This window comes from Nanorana parkeri, unplaced genomic scaffold (assembly GCF_000935625.1).
Source record: "Nanorana parkeri isolate BGI_ZX_2015 unplaced genomic scaffold, ASM93562v1 scaffold725, whole genome shotgun sequence".
NCBI lineage: Eukaryota > Metazoa > Chordata > Amphibia > Anura > Dicroglossidae > Nanorana > Nanorana parkeri.
Window position 1 is genome coordinate 803,508 of NW_017306993.1, and position 20,203 is coordinate 823,710.

The window sequence follows — 20,203 nt, forward strand, 5'->3', positions numbered from 1 at the left end:
ATATATATTAGGGAAAATTGTTATCATACTTACCGTAATTTTCTTTTCCTGGCTTACACTCATGTCGGCATACCTACGGGTCAGCTCCTCCCCCCTGACCCCACAGGACCACCTTTAAACTAGCTATAAAAGACAAGCCCCCTCCCCTAGTACCTGTTCAATAACAAGCTGAGCGACAGGCCACCAGGGAAGGGAAATGTATGCCGACATGAGTGTAAGCCAGGAAAAGAAAATTACGGTAAGCATGATAACAATTTTCCCTATTCCTGGCTCAACTCATGTCGGCATACCTACGGGATATAGCAAGCAAACTCCCTCATGGGTGGGTAAAAAACACCCTTAAGCACACAAGATATGCTGCAAGTAAAAAATGTATTGCTGCGACAGAGCAGAGGAAAGTACGGCTGAGCCAAAGGCGGCCCACCTGGACACCGACAGGACGCTCCACACAGCCGCAACACCAGGATCAATGAACCAGCTGACCAGGCAGGATACACGTGTCCTGCCCAGTTAAAATCCCCAGCGCTGCTTGCTGATAGGAGCGTTCGAAATTCGGCCGGACTGAATGGCCCTACTGCGCCTGCGCGCCGTTAGCGCCCCGCCATCCCCATAGCAATCCACGCGCATGCGCAGATACCGGGACTCAGACGCCAGCTCGTGCGCAGTGGGAAACCGCTCGCCGCTAACCTTGCGGCGGAAGAAAGACAGGAAAAGGACACCACAGCTCCCCTCCACAAGCCCGTTCAACGGGCACCCGCTCCCAAGGAGGTTTACTGCCAGCGGAGGGGTCTTCCAAGCTCGGGAGAGGCTGAACCCGGCTGGGAGACGGCAGGGAGGATCCATGAACACTGTGGCCTGGAGTGAGGAAAAAAAGAGAACGGGTACTAGGGGAGGGGGCTTGTCTTTTATAGCTAGTTTAAAGGTGGTCCTGTGGGGTCAGGGGGGAGGAGCTGACCCGTAGGTATGCCGACATGAGTTGAGCCAGGAAATATATATATACACACAATAAGAATGCATAATAATCCAAAATGGTTATTCCAATTACATAACTGACATGATTGTCCCAGTGGTCCTTAATGTTCAATATTCAAGTACATAACTGACATGATTATCCTAATAGTCCCAACGCGTTTCACAATTGTAGCTTATTCAGCGGACCGGTAATTAGTAGTCATGCATAAGCAATGCCTGAGATAAAACCAATTGTGAGGAGGATCGAGATGATTAGGTGGCTGGAAAACAGCCAACCGCCACACTCTATCCTTCGTTGTGCCTAGGACCCCGGGGCATCAGGGGGAGGAGCGCCTGGGAAAAAAACCACCAAGGCCCCGCCTACCCTGCTGGGATGTTTCTATAGAAGGCATGTATTAAGGAATGGCCTCAATCCAGTAACGTAGTGGTCCCGATCACTCAACCTATTGGATAAAGAGGATAGGATATTTCTAAAAATGTTAATCATGGGCCAAGGTTCCTACATATCTCCACCTTTATGCTTCTCATCTAAATATATTTTTATAATTCAAAATGTACATATTTGCCTTTGGCAATTGATGTGAGCCAGTCATTTGATGGGTGTGTTCCATTACGGAACATCCCTGAGTCTAGTCTATAGAGTGTGTTGACTTTCAACAGTAGTATTAGTGCAGGTGAATGAAATCATTTTGCTACAATCTTCTGTAACATAAATTTGCAGTTCATGAGTGTATGTGTACAAACAATTTAAACAAGTGATATAAAGTATCATTTAGTGTTTCAATTAACCAATAACCATATTGTGAGTAAGTCATCCACGACATTAAACAACAATGGTGACGTACTGTTAGTATAAGTGATATATATGTGTGTGTGTGTATATATATATATATGTGTAAAAAATGAAAATCAAGAAAAAGGGAAATGGTATAAAACCACCTATCTGGTGCTAACCCATCAAGACCCCCCGGTGCACCCTCCATTGTATCTCCCTCCCGTATGGAGGAGCTATACATCCACTGCAAATTAAACTAACTAAAAACCCAAAATACAAATAACACAATAACCTCCCCACCACCATAACTAACTCCCCATTTGTCTTGAGCCCCCACCATACCAGAGCCTGTATGTGTGACAGACTCCCCTTATTGTGAGGGAGATATGCATACCTTACTCTAGACCAATTTAGGGAAACCTCGTATGACCTCAGCTGATGGCTCCATATGGTGCTAACCACATATCCCACATTACCACCCCTCCCCTTATATAGCCCCCACCGCTAAATGGAGATTAACCGGATATCAAAAAGTCCCGGTCACCATTCAGCGGTGTGAACATCAATCTGCGCATGTGCCGTCCCAGCACACATGCGCCTCTCAAGCCCTGTCCGCCGCTAACTAGGCAACCAGGGAAGCCGTCCCCTAGGTCCGCCCCCCTGTTCTAGCATAGGAGCGGATCAGCTGCCGCCGCGTCGTACAGCTCGCTGATACGGGCCATGAGGGTAACAAGAATAAGTCCAGAGGTCCCAGGCCAAAACATCACATTGGTCCGTGTACCTCATGAACCGTGGAGCAGCCAGCCATAGAAGGAATATCCCTCTTAAACAAAAAAAGTGTCTAATATACTGTACAATGAATTGCATAACAAAACCGTCATATGTGTTAAATGATTTTGAATTTGCCATAGTCCTATTACCATTAAGCATAGTACATTATCTTTGGAAAATATTCAATGTTTCAGCAAGGTCAATCTCATTTACGCTCAAAATATATAGCAGTTTCAAAACATGTATCCAATCATTAAAAACTTAAACATCATCTTTCCATAATACATCGTATTGCATACTTGGCATGATCAATCTCACTTTGGTTCAACATATATTATAATCAAAAAATCCGTCACTTCTTTGTAGGCTTATACCTTATCTTTTAGAAATACATAATCTTTTCATAATTGACATAGACATTAACATTTTGATTCAACATATACGGTCATTGGAGAATACATCCTATCTTTGCAAACTTGTATATTGTTTTTTATATTCTGTTATATGATTGGCATCAATGTTCTAATCTTAACTCAAATTGTATAGCACCTAAACATATATATATCCAGTCATCATAGACCAAGCCTACTTCTTCAATTGACTTCTATTTACAATTAATTACTATAATGAAACAATACACTGCACTGTACTGATATATTTATTGAATGTTACATTTTTATGAGATCCAATTTTATCTTATTTATGCACAATTTTCTGTATGTCTAATACATTTCGATAGATCCAACCATTGCATATGTAGAAATTATATCTCTCTATAAACCCCTTTTCTTTTTGTTGCTCCTAACTTTATTGCTATCACACAGGAGGACACAATCCCCTGTGTGATAGCAATCGGAGGTGACAGGTTCTAATTATTGACCCTGTCACCTCCAATACTGTGCTGGAACTCCTGTGACAGGTGAGACAGGTTCTCCTTATTGACCCTGTCACCTCCAATACTGTGCTGGAACTCCTGTGACAGGTGAGAGAGTAAGAGCAAAGCTCTCCCCTCTCACTGTATACAGTCTACATGGAGCGGCAGGGTTACTTTTAACCTTGCCGCTCTGCTCACTGCAGTGAGAGACTCGGCGGCAGAACCCGGAGGACGGAACCAGAGGACAGAGGTAAGTGCAGGGGGGAGGGGAGAAGGCTGCACACTGTTTACATGTGATCTTGGCGACATCGGCGAGTTCACATGTAAATGAAAAATCGCTGCCTCACTCTACATTTAGTCCTGCTTGTACAAAGCAGGACTGAATGTAGAGAGGGCAACTTCCTCACAAGGACACTGCTGCCGCCCCTCTGCGTCCTGTCGCCCCTGCAGGACACACCACCCATGGTTGCCAAGAAGAATGTAAAATTTTGATTCGTCTGACCACAGAACAGTTTTCCACTTTGCGACAGACCATTTTAAATGAGCCTTGGCCCAGAGAAGATGGTGGTGTTTCTGGATCATCAGATATGGCTTCTTCTTTTGCATGATAGAGCTTTAACTTGCATTTTGGATGACGTGGCGAACTGTGGTCACAGGCAGTGATTTTGGAAGTATTCCTGAGCCCATGCAGTGAAGTCCATCACAGAATCATGCCTGTTTTTAATGCAGTGCTGTCTGAGGGCATCCAGTATTGCGTTTAAGCCTTGTCCCTTGCGCACAGAGATTTCTCCAGGTTCTCTGAATCTTTTGATATGTACTGTAAATGATGATATATTTAAAGACGTTGAAATTGTACATTGAGGAGTAGTTTTCTGAAATTGTTTGACAATTTTTAGATGCAAATTGGTGAACCTCTGCCTATCTTTACTTCTGAGACACTCTGACTCTCTAAGATGCTCTTTTTATACCCAATCATGTTACTGATCTGTTGCCAATTAACCAAACTAGCTGCAAAATGTTCTTCCAGCTCTTCCTTGTTATTATCTTTTACTTTGCCAGCTTTTTGTTGCCCTGTCCCAACTTTTTTGAGACGTGTTGCTGCCATCCAGTTCAGAGTTACCTTATTTTTTTCCTAAAATGGTACATTTTCTCAGTTTTAAACATTTTAATGTTTTCTATTGTGAATAAAATCTGGGTTTATGAGATTTGCAAATCATTGCATTCTGTTTTTATGTAGATTTTATACAACGTCCCAACTTTTTGGGAATTGGGGTTGTAGTTCAAACTTCTAATTCTAACCCTTTAAGTTTTTCCCAACACCATTCTGTACCTGAGTTCTCCTTCATGCTTATTAACTATTTTATGTTTACTCAGGAACACCTCATGTGTCCCCATCTTCCTTCTTTTTTTGGCATTCCCTTCATCTTGTCATTTTGCTGTACCCCCAACCCTTCAAACCATTTGACATGCCCTAAAAGCAGAACTAAAATAAAAAAAATTGCTAGCAGCTATTTATTTTTTTTGGTGGTAAGGTCTTTGTATGTCTCTTGTGCCAAATATTCCTTTACCTCTCTGCTATAATTTTTTTGTACACTACCTGAGGCAAATACACAGAGCAGTGTAATCTCTGTAAGATGCTGAGAGTTAAGCTGACTATACACCATTCTATTTTTTTCATCTAACCTTCAGACCAATTGGAAAAATAGAACAGATTCCTTCATAAGCATTGACCGAGGAATCTCCCTCTGTCAGAATACCTGAACAGGGCCAGCAGCTGATTGGCTGCCCGCACTGTTCGTTTTGAAGATTTTTAGACTGGCTCCTTCAATCAGCTGATCAAGGGATGCCGGCTAAAAGGGTGCAGACAATGGCACCCACTGTGGGAATTTTGGCTGGTTCCTGAAGAATTTGCATAAGAGCCAGGTGATGGGACAATGCAACTCCAGTGTGCACAGCTGGACTTTACATCTGTCAGCATCTTTCAGTATTCTTAAAGTCACAGTCTCTTTATTACTCCCATTTCTATTATTGTTATTGGTATTTCTATTAGTCATGTGGGGTTGAGGGGAAATGCACTTGGCCACAACTAAAAAGGTGCAGAGGCAGATTTTGGCTATTAATGTCAAATACTGGAAATCTGTGATTTTTTTTTTTTTCTTCTAACCATCTCACGATTTTATTTGCAGGCTGATCCAGCAAAATAAATATATTGGGCCCATGTCAGCTCTGATGCCTGCAGGCTAGCTTTGCTTTGGAAACATGGTGGCATTTATATGGACACTGATTTCATATCACTTCGACCCATACTACATCACAGCTTTCTGGCTGCAGAATCAAAGCAGTATTCTAGCAATGCTGTTTTAGGTTTCTCTTCACACCACGAGTTTACCTGGAAATGTATGGAAGACTTTGTTCGGAATTATCGTGGTGAAATATGGGGCTATCAGGGGCCACTTCTGTTTACTCGTATTCGGAATCAGTTGTGTAACATGCAACCCTATACTGGGAAAGAGGTTTTTATGTGTGGCAATATCACTATCTTGAGCCCTGAACATTTTTATCCTATTGGCCCCGAAGCATTCCAGCGCTACTACGAGGTTTGGGACAAAGAGCCCACGTTTGACACTTGTTATGCTCTGCACCTCTGGAATTATGCAAATCGAGGGGCTCACCGGACAATGGTTCCTGGAAGTAACACATTGGTGGAGCATCTCTACCAAAAGAATTGCCCTTCAGTATATGCAGATCTAGCTGGAAAAAAGACCCCTGCATAAATGATGCAGTATACTTCTTTAATTTCCCTGGCGGTATTCCCGAGTGTAGCTCGGGGTTACTTTTCCATACCATAAGCGGTAACCCCGAGCTACACTCAGGAATGCCGCATAGCATTGCTTGTCTCTCGAGCTGCGCTGTGTTCTGCGGCCGATGCCGTCTTCCGTCCCTTGTGAGCGTACGCGTCGCAGGGGGGGCGGAACCAGCGGCATATTAAAAAAAAAACGACAAAGACGAAAACAATTCTAAAAAAATAGACCGAAAAATGACATGAAAAAAATAAAAAATCATACCGCCAGGGAGGTTAAATCACAACTACACCCTATAAAAATAAATCAGGATTGCATCTAACCACCTTCTCCCTTTCCCCAGTGGCCTTTTTACAAATATGTACCTCGTTTTATTTTTTTATAAATACAGTATTTTAACTTCCTTTGTTGCCATGTTATCATCTTCCTTGTCAGCGGTTCCAATTATAACAACTGGTCCATTGATGATGCTATACATGCCACTTTGATCTCACTGTAAATCCCTCTTGTCATCACACCTGGACTGTAATCAGTGCAGGACCAAGGTCGAAGTCATCAGGATGGCTGGACATTGGCACACTAGAAAAACCCACCTACATTTCTGCACCAAAGAGCAGACAACTGCGGTATAGGTTGGCATGGCACCATGGATTAATATATGAATTACTGGATGTTGGAAACTGTAAAAAAAAAAATAATAATCAGGGATTGGTTGGTGGGTGGGGGTTGGCGGTGGAAGCAATCTTATTTTTTTTCTTGTAGCCAAATTATAGCTTTAAGATTACCTTATTGTAAAATTAACACTTCATATTAATTTTTAAGGTATATGTCAGAAATATTGATCTACTTTATTACCCTGAATCAAATTTATATTGTGCTTGTCAAGGATAAAAAACAAAAAATCTGCTCTAAAGCTTCCACATGGGGCCCAAGCAGAGGCAAAGATCACATAATCTTTGTATACCAAGGTTATTGCGGATGTTTCATGACTGTAATAGATCCAGGATACGTACGTCTCTGGCATCTCGGACACGGAGGGTGACTCCGCCCACTGTCTGCTGACATCATGCTGCTCCGCCCCCCCTCCTTGGCTTAAGCCAGGAATGTTCACTTGTCCAGCATTCCTGCAATGGATGTGGTGGCTGGATAGGTTCTGAGCAGCCCTGCTCTCCTTTCTGCCTCTGAATAAGCCCAACAGCCTCCTACCTCCACCCACCAAATACTTTTGCTTACTCAAGCCTGCTGTGACTCCTGGCACACCAAGACTTCAAGCCAGACAATGCACTTCAGCTTCCACAGCCAGCAATCAGCCACAGTCTGGAGGATTCACCATAGCAGCCTTAAATGCAACTAACAGCAAGTATTCAATGTCACAGCTGATGATATGCACACAACCATAATGACTTTAAACCTGTGCTGTTAATCCAGCAATACACTTGCCCTCTGCTGCTACAAGCTATTTCAAGCTATTGCTAAATCTTGTGATGTGAAGCTAACATTACACCTGACTACTACAACTCATTGACTTCAAACATTCACCTTCTGATGTGTGGATAACTTTACAACTGTTTCTTTACATATTGCTTTCAATCCTTTTATGTGAAGTGAACATTGGATTTATGTCAACTGTGAGGTCCTCATTCATTATAAATTAATTAATTTGCTTTTAATGGTACAACTGCAATAAAAGCAGGGCACGAACAGAAAGCAGAGCCTACATAGGTCTTGAGCAGGTTATATTCCCCTTGCCCGTAAAAGTAAGCTTATCTTATAAAAACATCTTGAAGATGCAGACCTGTAAGGCAATGAGGCTATCATAACAATAATAAAACAAATATAATATCTCTGATCGGAAAGAACGTAGCACGACACAAACTTACATATCAGCTAGGGATGCTCCGATACAACTTTTTTAAGACCGAGTACGAGTACCGATACTTTATTTCAAGTACTCACCGATACCAATTACCGATACATTTTCTTAGGGACAGGTCACATTTTTTCTAAAGCAATACAAAATCATGATTTTAGGTCAGTTTATTAATATGAAGAACATGAACATGAAATGAACATGAAATTAATATTTATCATGCCATTGCTAACTAAGGCTTGTATCCCCATAGTGGGGAAAATAGATGAGCACATGTCCAGACTTTAGACCAGAACACTGTGTATAAGCTGACACCAAAGGATAATACGTTTCATATAACATATTATCCTCTGGTGTCCGCTGGTATCTGAAATACACATATTAATCTCCACTGGGAGAAACAATTAAGCTACATAGTGCACCTTCTTAAAAAATCAGTTTCTTTCCCGCATGGTTTCAGCTGATTAGCATATATGAATGAGAGCACATTATACAAACAGATCTGCATACCTGAAGAGTTATAATTGAATGTCATGCTTTTTTTTTTAAACCAGTTAGTGATATGATGTTTATGTCCAAAACTGATATTTTATCTAATAAACTCTTTTTGTAATTGGAATACTTGTCCAGATCCTCTGTTAACCCTTTTTAAACCAGCCACTCTTGTTAGCTGGTTTATCTTTTTGGTATATATGGTGCTGCAGTACTAACCTGCTGTGTCGTCTTCTCCGTCTGCTTCAGCCACTCCATGTCACAGCCTAGTCATCTGCTCCATTCTGACCTCTTCTCCCGCTGATTGGCCGATTGGATGATGACAGGCTTGCTCACCAGTCACTCCTGACTTTATATTATTATTACATTTTTTTTATAATATAAAGCCAGGTATGCAGAATTGGATATAGCTGTGCCACACTGTGTTCTGGTCTGGAGTCTGAAAATGTGCTCATATATTTTCCCCACTAGGGGGGTACAAGCCTAAGTTAGCAATATCTACATAGTTATTTCTTTATTTATTTTTAAATATTATATGTAGTTAAACAGCATTTTTGTGCCCAGCCCCCATGCAGTGCTACAGAACTAACCTGCTGTGTTGTGTCGTCTTTTCCGTCTGCTTCAGCCACTCCGTGTCACAGCCTAGTCATCTGCTCCATTCTGACCTCTTCTCCCGCTGTTTGGCCGATTGGATGATGACAGGCTTCCTCACCAGTCACTCCTGACTGGTGAGGAAGCCTGTCAATCATCCAATCGGCAGTAGAAGAGGTCAGAATGGAGCAGATGACTGAGGACTTGGAGGAGGAGTTTGCGGCCATCTTGTTTCATTGAAGACGCTATGGAGGTCCTGTGTGCGGCAGTTTCGGGTCCCTGAAGATGGCGGACGCGGTACAGGTACTCGTTTTTTTGTATTGGAGTATTAGTACGAGTGCTCATGCAAATACTCGGTATCGCAGCCGATACCGATGCTTGTATCGGTATCGGTGCATCCCTAATATCAGCACACTAGGATATCGAGGGAAAGGACAGCCTCTGAAAACAGTGTGCACAGGATCCTTGCACGGGTAGGAGAACACGTGAGGAGCATGAGTAAGAGACATATCGGACCACCAGGAAACAAGTGAGTCTCAGCGTGAAGACCAGTCAAGCGGAACATGTTGAGAGCACCTGGGGCTTTGTTTAGCGGGAGTTCATGAATAGCTTTTTTAATTTCCATTTCAAAAGGGGTAGTTAGTATATCTAGATTGTCTGGGGACAGTTTGGGGAATTTAGTAGAAGCAATAAATTAATGAATAGGGAGCAAAGAGGATTGCGGGGTAGAGGGTTCATCTTCTAAATTATAAAGAGATTGATAATATTCTATAATTGCATTAGTAATATCAGTGGCGTCACAAGAGGGGTGCGGTGACACCATTGGAGGGGTAACACCAAAATGACTGACAGTCATTTTGGTAGGAATTTTAAGGAGGAGCCACACCCCCAAAATTGGGGGGAATAAAACGTGGGGGTCCCCCCTAAAATTCCATACCAGACCCTTGATCCAAGCATAGGCCTGGCAGGGCCGGAAAGGGTGGGGACAAACAAGTGCCCCCCCTCCCACACCAAGCCACATGCCCTCGGCACTGGGAGGGTGTCCCCGTGCTCAAGGGGACAAGGGCCTCCTCCCCACAACCCTGACCCGGTGGTTGTGGGGGTCTGTGGGCAAGGGGGCATATTTGCATTGGGTTACCCTTTTAATTAAGGGGGCACCCAGATGCCGCCCCCCTCCCTTGTGAATGAGTAAGCGGTACTTGTACCCCTACCCATTCACTAAAGGGTTAAATCAAATAGGTATTATAAAGTCAAGACTTTTGATAAAATCCTTTAATTGAAAAAAAAAAACAAGACATGTTTTTGACAAGTCTTTTATTTAAAAAAAATGGATCCACCGAAGTAATCACGACGTCCATCACGACGTCCAGCCTTGTACATGACGACGATGAAATAAAAAATAAAACAATAAAAAATAAATAGAAATAATAAACACATTTTAAAAAACGGCAACCGCCGTCCCGTCCGCTCCCTGTGGACTCCCGCCGCATAATGGCATTTTGACAGATGCCGGCAAAACATAAACAATTGGGCAGAGCTGGCGGTGACAGCTATCTCCACCCAATTGTGTAGTTTGCCGGCATCTGATAGGCGAGAAATGATTGGGCAGAGTCATCATGACTTTGCCCAATCATGGCTCCAAATGAGTACTGAGCCCTGATTGGTCAGGTGCAAGTCTGTAACCAATTAGAGCTTCGGAGGGCTCTTTGCAGTTTGGGACGTTGTGCAGTCGAACAGGCCGGGAACATCCCATAAAGTTCGGCTAACGAGCGAACGGCCAATGTTTGATCCAAACTTATGTTCAAAACAATCCAGCGGACCATCCCAAATCATAAGCAGGGAAAGATGCTTTACAGGACACAAGAAAAAGCAGACAGTGCTTCAGTGTAGGTATCATCCAATAGGCATAACCAAAGTAAATCTGGTGATACCCATAATAAGATGTGTAGAGAAGGTCCATGTAGCAGGGAGTAGACATCCAGGGCATCCATTCAGAAGAGAACAATGTGGTTATTCGGAGAAAGAAAAAACCTGGAGATATAGAGAAGAGATGAGACAGCAAAAAGAAAAAACTGTAAAAAATTACATCCGCGACCGTTTGTGGCAGAACTTAACTGCATAAAGCGTCAGGGGAGAGCAAAGCTCCAAATAAAGACATGTCCGAGGCAAAATCTTGCATCATAAAGAGACAATGTCTCTGCGGTGAGAGCACTTCATTTAGAACTGAAGATATGTATCCGTTTCCATCAGGTGTTCGGTACCTCATTAGGAGCAGTTAAACGATCCAGGGGGTAGTCCTTGGGTTGGATCCCACAGGCCTTGAGGATGGTAATTCCGTCTGCCATAGTGGAGATCGGGTGAACCTTGACATTTTTTGTCACCAGAATCTTGGTTCGCCCTGCTTCGGCTATCACTTCGGCTCAGTCGAGCCGAAGCATATGCCTGAGCCGCTCGGCCACCTTCTGCTGCTGTACCGGCAATAGGGCTGTCCGGCGGCCGAAGAGAGCCGAAGGATCAGCCGAAGCTACGGCTGGATCCTTCAGCTCCTACGTGAATAACACCCTTAGGTTTTAAAAATGGCCCCTTAAACTCTAACCTGTTCCTAGCATTTAGTTTGGTCCTAAAACTTAACACTTCCCTACCAGACATGTGCACAGGCAAAAAATGTGTTTTGTTTAGTTTTCATTTCGGATTTTTCGTGTTTTTTTTTGGTATTCGGGTTTGAAAGTCAATTTGTTTTGGGATTCGGATTAAATGCTTTAGCAATAGTATGTATGAATATTCGTTTCCAGACAGAGTTTCATTGCAGCAAAGTCACGTTAGACGAAAGGGAAATATTTATTTTTTTTTTTTTTACAGTCCGCAGAAAAAAAAAAAAAGCTTGAAGTTACCCTCCCGATTTATACCAAACCCTTTAGGTCTGGTAGGAATGAAAGGAGGTTATCCCCCAAGTTAAAAATTGGTGTGTTGGGTTCCCCCCAAAAGCCATACCAGGCCCTTTAGGTCTGGTAGGGATTTTAAGGAAGAACCCCACCACCAACAAATGGGGGGCAACATGGGGTCCCCCCTAAAATTCCTACCAGCCCCTTTAACCGAGCGCAGGGCAGGAAAGTGGGGAATCAAGCGCCCTCCCCCGCGCCTTACCAGTTCACGTGCCCAGGGCAGTGGTATGAATCGGGAGGGGAACCTCATGCTTTTTTTTTTTTCTTCTGCGTACTGTAAAAATGTTTTTATTTTATCTCCCTTTCTTTTAAGGTCACTTTGCTGAAATGAACATTCATCCAGAAACGAACATGCGCACATACTACCGCTTACATATTTCTTCTGAAATTTTCGTTATTGGAAATTCAGACTAGTTTGCATTCGTCATTTCTGTCATTTGGGTTATTCGGACATATCTGAATCTCTGGATAACGAAAATTTGTCAGAATAACAAATCTTTCTGAAACGAATCGCTCATGTATATTCCCTACCTAAACTCCTATAACTAAAGCTAAACTTCAACCAGGGGAGGACTGGGAACCTTTGGTCTGGGGCAATTACAACCAAGTGGGCTGAAGAAAGTGTACCTTGCAAAGTGTGTCTTGGTGCCGCAGTTATTGGTGGGTATGGTGAACAATCAGTGTACCTAAAGAACATACTCTTTTATATTTCCCAGCATTAACTTTCTTTGTAGCTCTCAGCCTGTTGGCACTGCACACGAGTGGTAAACTGGCCAAATTTAAAAACAGGCAGAGATGCCTGTTTACATACAAGCGATCCGCCAGCTATAGGGCCAGCGGATTGCTTGTATAACGTGCCGATCGTGCACAGACCACCCCCCCAACGGTCCCTAGCTCCGCTGTGCCCAGTGCGAGCGGGGGACCAGGATGGTGGCTCTCTGACAGAGGATCAGAGGGAGATCGGTACATGATCTCCCTCCGATCCCCTCTCCGTTGTCAGAATGCGAAAGTTATGTATATTACATCACTTCCACATTCTTGTGTCACTCTCCAGCTTCAGAAGCTGGAGAGAAGCTGATGAAATAGATCTCTGCTTCTTCGGCTTCTTTGGGGGTCCTTAGGTGACATTAGGGGTCTTGGAGACCCCTGATGTCTCCATAAACAGGACCTGTCATATATATTTGCTATCACATAGAGGGTTTCTTAGCCCCCTATGTGATAACAATAAAGTTAAGTGAAAAAAAAATAGGAAAATAAAATTAAGGTTGCAAAAAGAAATATTAAAGTCACACATGAAATTTAAAAAAAAAAACACAATTATTTTTAAAGTCCCACCCATACATACATGCGTGCCAACATGCGTCGGCTGCGCATATGTGGAAAATGACAATTGCGCCCATTACCCAGCATATGTTACATATCGCCGTGAACGTCGCAGTGAGAGAAATAATTGTAGGGCCATTATTCGCTGATAACACTAAACTGATGAGCAGTAAAAGCTTTTAAGGCGTCGCCTACGGTCAATTTTAGAGTATGGTCATTTTTTGCGATTTTGCGAGTGCAAGCAATTTTAAGGCTTGACATGTTTGGTGTCTATTTACCTAACGTGACCCCGACTTTTATATTTCACCAACAAATTGGGTAATAATTATTTCCTAACATAATGTAATTTTTTTATTTTTTTTTGCAAATTTTCAGTAATTTTACCTTTTAATATAGTAAAAAAATACATAGTTACATAGTATTTGGGGTTGAATAAAGACATACGTCCATCAAGTCCAACCCATATAGGTCCACGCATCATCTCATTCTTAGGGATACTGGTATCCCTGGATATTACGGCCTCTCAAGAAATTGTCCAAACGTTTCTTGAACAAATCTACACTCTTGGCTGAAACCACTGCCGATGGCAGTGAGTTCCAGACCTTAACCGCTCTTACTGTAAAGAACCCTCTTCGCCCATTGAGCTGGGATTTTTTCTCCAATTGGCAGTAAGAAACCATTTGGAGTGTTGAAAAATAATCATTACGTCACGTAGTTGTTCCAGGGGCAGTTCAGTAGTTAAAAATGAAGACCAAGTGTCAAAAAATTTCTTTGTGCGTTTCATGTTAAATTTCGTGTCTAATTTGTCCATCAGCATGAGTCGGTGAAGTTGTGGCCGTACCTTATCCACTGATATGGAGGTGGGGGATAGCCAGTCAGTTAATATTGCTTTTTTTTGCGCTTATAATGCATAGATGTTCCCACCTGGATAAAGCGTGGGGTGGGTCGGATAGCTCAGGAGCAGGGTAGTGGAATAGACAAATATCAGGTGAGGGGGTTCTATCCTTTCCAGAGTGGACATTCATGTAGAGGACGACCTCCGCCCAAAGTGCTTGTATCTGGGGGCAGGACCACATAAGGTGTGTCAGGTCGGGTAGATAAGAGTGACATTTTGGGCATGACGTCAGCCAATCTGATGGCCTATGGTTCATGATGATGTTAAAGCCGTAATATGCCCTATGGATGATCTTAAATTGAATCTCCCTCCACGATTCACTGACTATTGCTCTTCTCAATTGTGACCAACCGTTCAGTAGAAGGGTGTGCGTAGATTCCAGAGACAAATTCAAAAACTCTGCCCATTTATAGACATAATTGGGGATTACCCATGATAAAGAAGATGCCGTGGAGTATAAGTGATGATGTATGGAGGATAAAGGCATCTTCTGGTTCGGGGAAGATAACAAATGCCTTAGTAGCATTGAGTTAGACTCAGCACTAGCCGTGGGAAGATGATGACCAATAAAGTGCTTTGTTTGAGCATGTTGAAGGAAGTGATTTGTTGAAATATGAAATTCGTGCTGGAGCTCCCCCAGAGTCTTGCATTTCCCCCGTACTGTGATCATATCTCGTAAGATATGAATTCCCCAGGCCTTCCACTGGTGGAACACCAGGGAGTCGTGTCCAGCCGGGAAGGCAGGGGTAGTGAGTAGTGGCATCAATGGTGAAGCCATTCCCGTCAACTGAAAAAGCTTTCTCACCTCCCTCCATGTGATTATGGTATCTCTTAGGAGGATATTGCGTTTTATATAAGGGGGAAGGCGATTGAGTGGAGTATGTAGGACCCCTGAAAGAGACCACGGGTAGACTAGTTGTTGTTCTAATATTGTGTTGGTAAAAAAGGAGGTATCCAGTAACCAGTCGCGGACATGGCGAAAGATACTGGCCAAATTGTACAGTCTGATGTTGGGCATATTGGCGCCTAATTGTGATGTGGGGTGTTGCAGCTTGGATAGTGCAATCCTGGATCTCTTCCCTTTCCATATGAATTGGGAGAAGGCCTTATGTAGTGCTTGGACGTCCTTATGTTTAATTAGTAAGGGGATTGTCTGCATTGGATAGAGGAGGCGAGCAAAACTAATCATCCTAATTAAGTGACACCTTCCCAATGTAGAGATGGGAAGATCCCGCCAGTTTCTGAGCTGGGTGATAATGGTGTTGAAAATGGGGGAATAATTTAAAGTATAAAGATACGTCGCTGACCGTGGGATTTGTATACCCAAGTAGCGGATGGATTGTTTGTTTACTTGAATCCTGAATCTGTCAGGCCATGCGGTCATATCGATTGAATTCACAGTGTCTAGGGGAAGCGGTTCACACTTATCATAATTGATTTTCAGCCCTGAGAAGGACCCAAATGAATTTATATGGCTAAGTATGTTAGGGATTTGGGTGGATGGGTTAGAGAGGAATATGAGAATGTCATCTGCGAACAGAGTCAGTTTGACATCATGTGGACCTATACGAATTCCTGAGTACAGGTCAGATGATGCTAGTGATCTGGACAGGGGTTCAATGGCTAGGTTAAATAGGAGTGGGGACAGAGGACATCCCTGGCGTGTACCTTTATGTAAATGTATAGGTGGAGATAAGGCGGTAGAAGTGTATATTCGTGCTATGGGGGAAGTATAAATGGTGGATATGAAATGCAAAAAGGAACCAGAAAATCCCATACGAGTCATCACCAATTGTAGCCATTCCCAGTTGACATTATCGAAAGCTTTCTCGGCATCCAAGGTCAAAAGGGCCCTTGGATTCCGAGAAGGACTAGACAATCTAACTTTTTCTAAAGCAGTTATAACTTTACGCACATTTATAACAGCCGATCGACCTGTCACAAAACCTACTTGGTCAGTGGATATCAATTTCGGAAGTATGGCAGCTAGTCTGTTTGCTAATATTTTGGATAATAGCTTGGCATCCTGGTTCAATAGTGAAATGGGGCGATATGACCCAGGAAGGAGTGGGTCCTTGCCAGGTTTGGGTAGCAGCCTAATGTAGGCCTCGTTAAAGGTCAGCGGGTACTGATGTGTGCGAAGTATGCGATTGAAGAGGGATAGAAGACAGGGGGAAACCTCATCAGAAAGTAGTTTATAGAATTCCGTAGTCAATCCATCCGGGCCCGGTGCCTTGGATCGAGGGGATGTACGGATAACCTCTAAAATTTCTGCAAGTGTAATTTCATTATTTAAACCTTCCTGATCTTCAGGAGACAAAAAGGGCAGAAAAACTGAGTCTAGAAACTTCTTCCCAGCCGGGATGTCACCTGGTTCAGCAGCGTAAAGGGAGGTATAATAATTGCTGAATAGTTGGCATATGTCGTCAGGATCTGTGTATGTGTTGCCTTTGGGGTCATTTAAGCGTATAATGTGAGAAGTGGGTCGTTGGCCATGAGCCAAGTTAGCTAGTAACCTGCCAGCTTTATTGCCAAATTTGAATAGCTCAACATCTTTACGTGACCTGACAATGAGGTCATATTGTTGCAACCAGTGATCGCAGGACCGCTTATGTTGAATCCAGCGATCTCTGGTTTGTGGATTGGGAGATTGTTTGTATTTCAAATAAGCATCTCTAGCTGCCGTACTTGCCTCCACATATTTACTGTTGGTCATTTTTTTCCTGGAAGTTACGTAAGCCAGTATCCTGCCCCTGAGGAGTGCCTTTGCCGCTTCCCAGAAAAGGAAATAATCATTAACTTGTTCTTTATTATCAGTTTCGTATTCATACCACCATGACTTCAACAAAGATTGAAAAGTATCATCAGTAAATAGGTAAGATGGGAAACGCCAGGTTTTTGGGTGCGAGCCCATTGCCAAGCCTTGGAGTGTGATTACCACCGGTGCATGGTCCGAGATTACCATCCTTTCAATGGTGGCCGATCTAACTTTGGGTATAACATTTGGGGAAGTGAGAAATAAGTCAATGCGGGACAGTGATCTATGAGCATGGGAGAAGTGGGTATAATCCCGTTCGATGGGGTGGAAGAATCTCCAGACATCGGTCAGTGCAGTTTTGTGGATCAAACCTTGGAGACATTTGTCCTGTGGGTTTGTTGGGGGAAGGGAGTCCCTAAGTTCCCAGAAGCGATCCTCAGAGGTGGACGGGGTCGCATTGAAGTCACCTCCTACCAACATATAGGATTGTGGTCTTTGTTGCGTTAGAGAGTTGGATTACGATTCACAAAAGGATTTATTGTCACTGTTTGGTCCATATATATTCAATAAGTCTAGCGTTGAGTTACCCAGGGAAACGGTGATGTGGGACCATCTACCCTCCTTCTCATCGTGGGACTGGGATAACAAAGTGAAGGGTAAGTGTTTGCTAATAAGGGTGATTACCTCAGCTTTTCTAGCATTGGCGGGGGCGCCCACTGCCAAGCCCACCCAAGATTGTTTCATGCGCTTGAAGTCTGCCTCCTGTAGGTGGGTTTCCTGTAGAAATGCTATGTCCGCATTGAGCTTACGTAAGTGTCGTATAATTTTGCGTCTTTTATTAGGTGATCGGAGCCCTTTGACATTCCAAGTTATTACGTTTATGGGGGTTCCCATTGACTATTTGAGTCTTGTTTGTTGAGGAAAATATTGAAACTAAACGGTAGATGGGTGCATGCAAGTGTCTCAGTGCTGCTTTCGAAACCAGTGAATGATTCCCCAGGGTAAATGTGACATCCGATGGGTTGGGGGAGGTCCCCGTGTTCTTCTTGCCAACAGTGCGGGGTCAGGCATATATTCAATATCTGGTGTAAACCTGTATTGGCTCATAGTGAGAAAATGGTTACTTGTAAAAAAAATTAAAAAAAACTAAGAAGATTTGGAACAACAATCATCACATTCAAAAACTCTGTAGGAGTCTTACAAAACCCTCTAGTGTACACCTCCTTTTTTCCAGATGAACGTGCAAGTAACTGAAGCTTCACCTGCATTCAGCTGGCAGCCGCCTGGAATGCGAAGCTAGTGAAAATGCGAGTGGATAAACGAAGTGGATCTCCATCCCGCCCATTGAGCAAGCGTTAAGCAGGAAAAACAAAATTGGCAGCATCGGTGGGCAACCTGCCCATGAGTAGGTTCTTAATAAATGTTCCCGCCAGTGTGTGGGCATATAGCCCCGTGGAAGAATCATCAGCTAGACGATGTAGGATATCTTCACGCTTTTTTCTTCCGCGGGGGGCTTTTGGAAGGTGACACTGAAACAGATGTCATCATGGATGAAAGATACTTGTGGGCTTGATCAGGCGAATCGAATTGCAAGGCCTTCCCCTCAGGCGTCGTGATTCTTAGTATTGCCGGGTATGCTAGGGTAAACTTAATTCGTCTGTTTACCAATTGTTGGCACACATCATGGTACGCTTTCCTTCTTTTCGAGAGGTCTGCGGAATAGTTGGCAAATAACAATAACTTGTGCCCTCCGGCCACCAAGTTATGCCGCATGCGGTATGCTTGTAGCAGCTGGTGCTTCTCAGAGTAATCAAGGTAACGCACTACAACAGGTCTGGGCCTGGAATCCTCCCTGGGTGGGGTGGGTGGGGTGGGGGGCCCCCCCACCCTATGTGCCCTTTCCACTCTACACGGTTTCGCAGACCCCAGCGCTTGCGGAATGACAGAGGAGCAGAATTGATGGAGATCACCGGGTTTAACGGATTCTGGGAGACCTATAACCCGCAGGTTATTGCTGCGCGACCGGTTCTCCAGATCATCCACTTTGTCAGTCAAGTATTGGACTGATTTATTAAGATGATCAAGGTTTTTATTTGCAGAGAAGGAATCCTCATCTAGGTCAGCTATTCTCATTTCTAAAGTGGTGATCTGCTTTCCCCCGGGCTGTTAGGGCAGTCTCTAGCTTACCCAGGTGCTGCTGCAGAGAGTCAGCTATGATGTTGGTCAGCTCAGGCCTTAGATGAGAAGCCACAGCAGCTGCCAGCTTTTTATAGTCCAGTGAATCCGGTGGAAAGGATATGGAGTGATCACCTGCTGTGGTGGGCGGCTGGGAGAGCTGCATGTCCTCGGCATCAGTCGCGTCCGCCATCTTGGATGGGCCTCCTCCGTCTGTAAGTGCCGGTTGAAGGGTTCGCCTGGTCTGGTTTGAGCGGGCGATGTACCGTTCCATGTCCCCTATGTGTGCCCGAGGTTCACCCGCTGTTTCGCTGGCGGGAGCGGTGCCTGTTAGTAAGAATTAGCCGATGCAGTGAGTGAGACGGGACGGAGCTCCGGAGCGCACAACTAGTTCATCTGGCGCCGGAACCGGAAGTCTTGTTTATTTTTATGTCCAAAGTACATTACTTTGCATTTATCGACATTAAACCTCATCTGCCATAGTATTGCCTACTCCCCTATTTTATCCAGGTCCTCCTGCAATGTTATATTGTCACGATCCGTTTCTAGTACCCTCCCTATTTTTGTATCATCTGCAAACACGGAAACATGGCTATTTATTCCCTCCCTAATGTCATTAATGAATAGATTGAACCGCATCGGACCCAGCACAGATCCTTGAGCCACACCGCTCATTACACTAGCCCAGTCCGAAAAGGTGCCATTTACAGATACTCTCTGGACACATTCCCATAGCTAGTTCTCTATCCACATACACACCACCTCATCTATGCCCATAGCCCTCAGCTTGTGAAGTAAGCACTTGTGTGGTACCGTATCAAATGCCTTTGAGAAATCCAGGAATACCACATCTACCGGCTTCCCTCCATCCATATCTCTGCTTACCCCCTCATAAAAAGTTAGCAAGTTAGTCAGGCAGGAACGGTCTTTCCTGAACCCATGCTGATTGTCATTAGCTATGCCC

General features: G+C 43.8%; 1 pseudogene; it reads left to right on the plus strand.

Annotated features, from left to right (window-relative positions):
• The window catches only part of LOC108793154, a 23,852-nt pseudogene extending 17,686 nt beyond the window's left edge, over positions 1-6,166 (plus strand).
• The last annotated feature ends 14,037 nt before the right edge of the window (positions 6,167-20,203 follow it).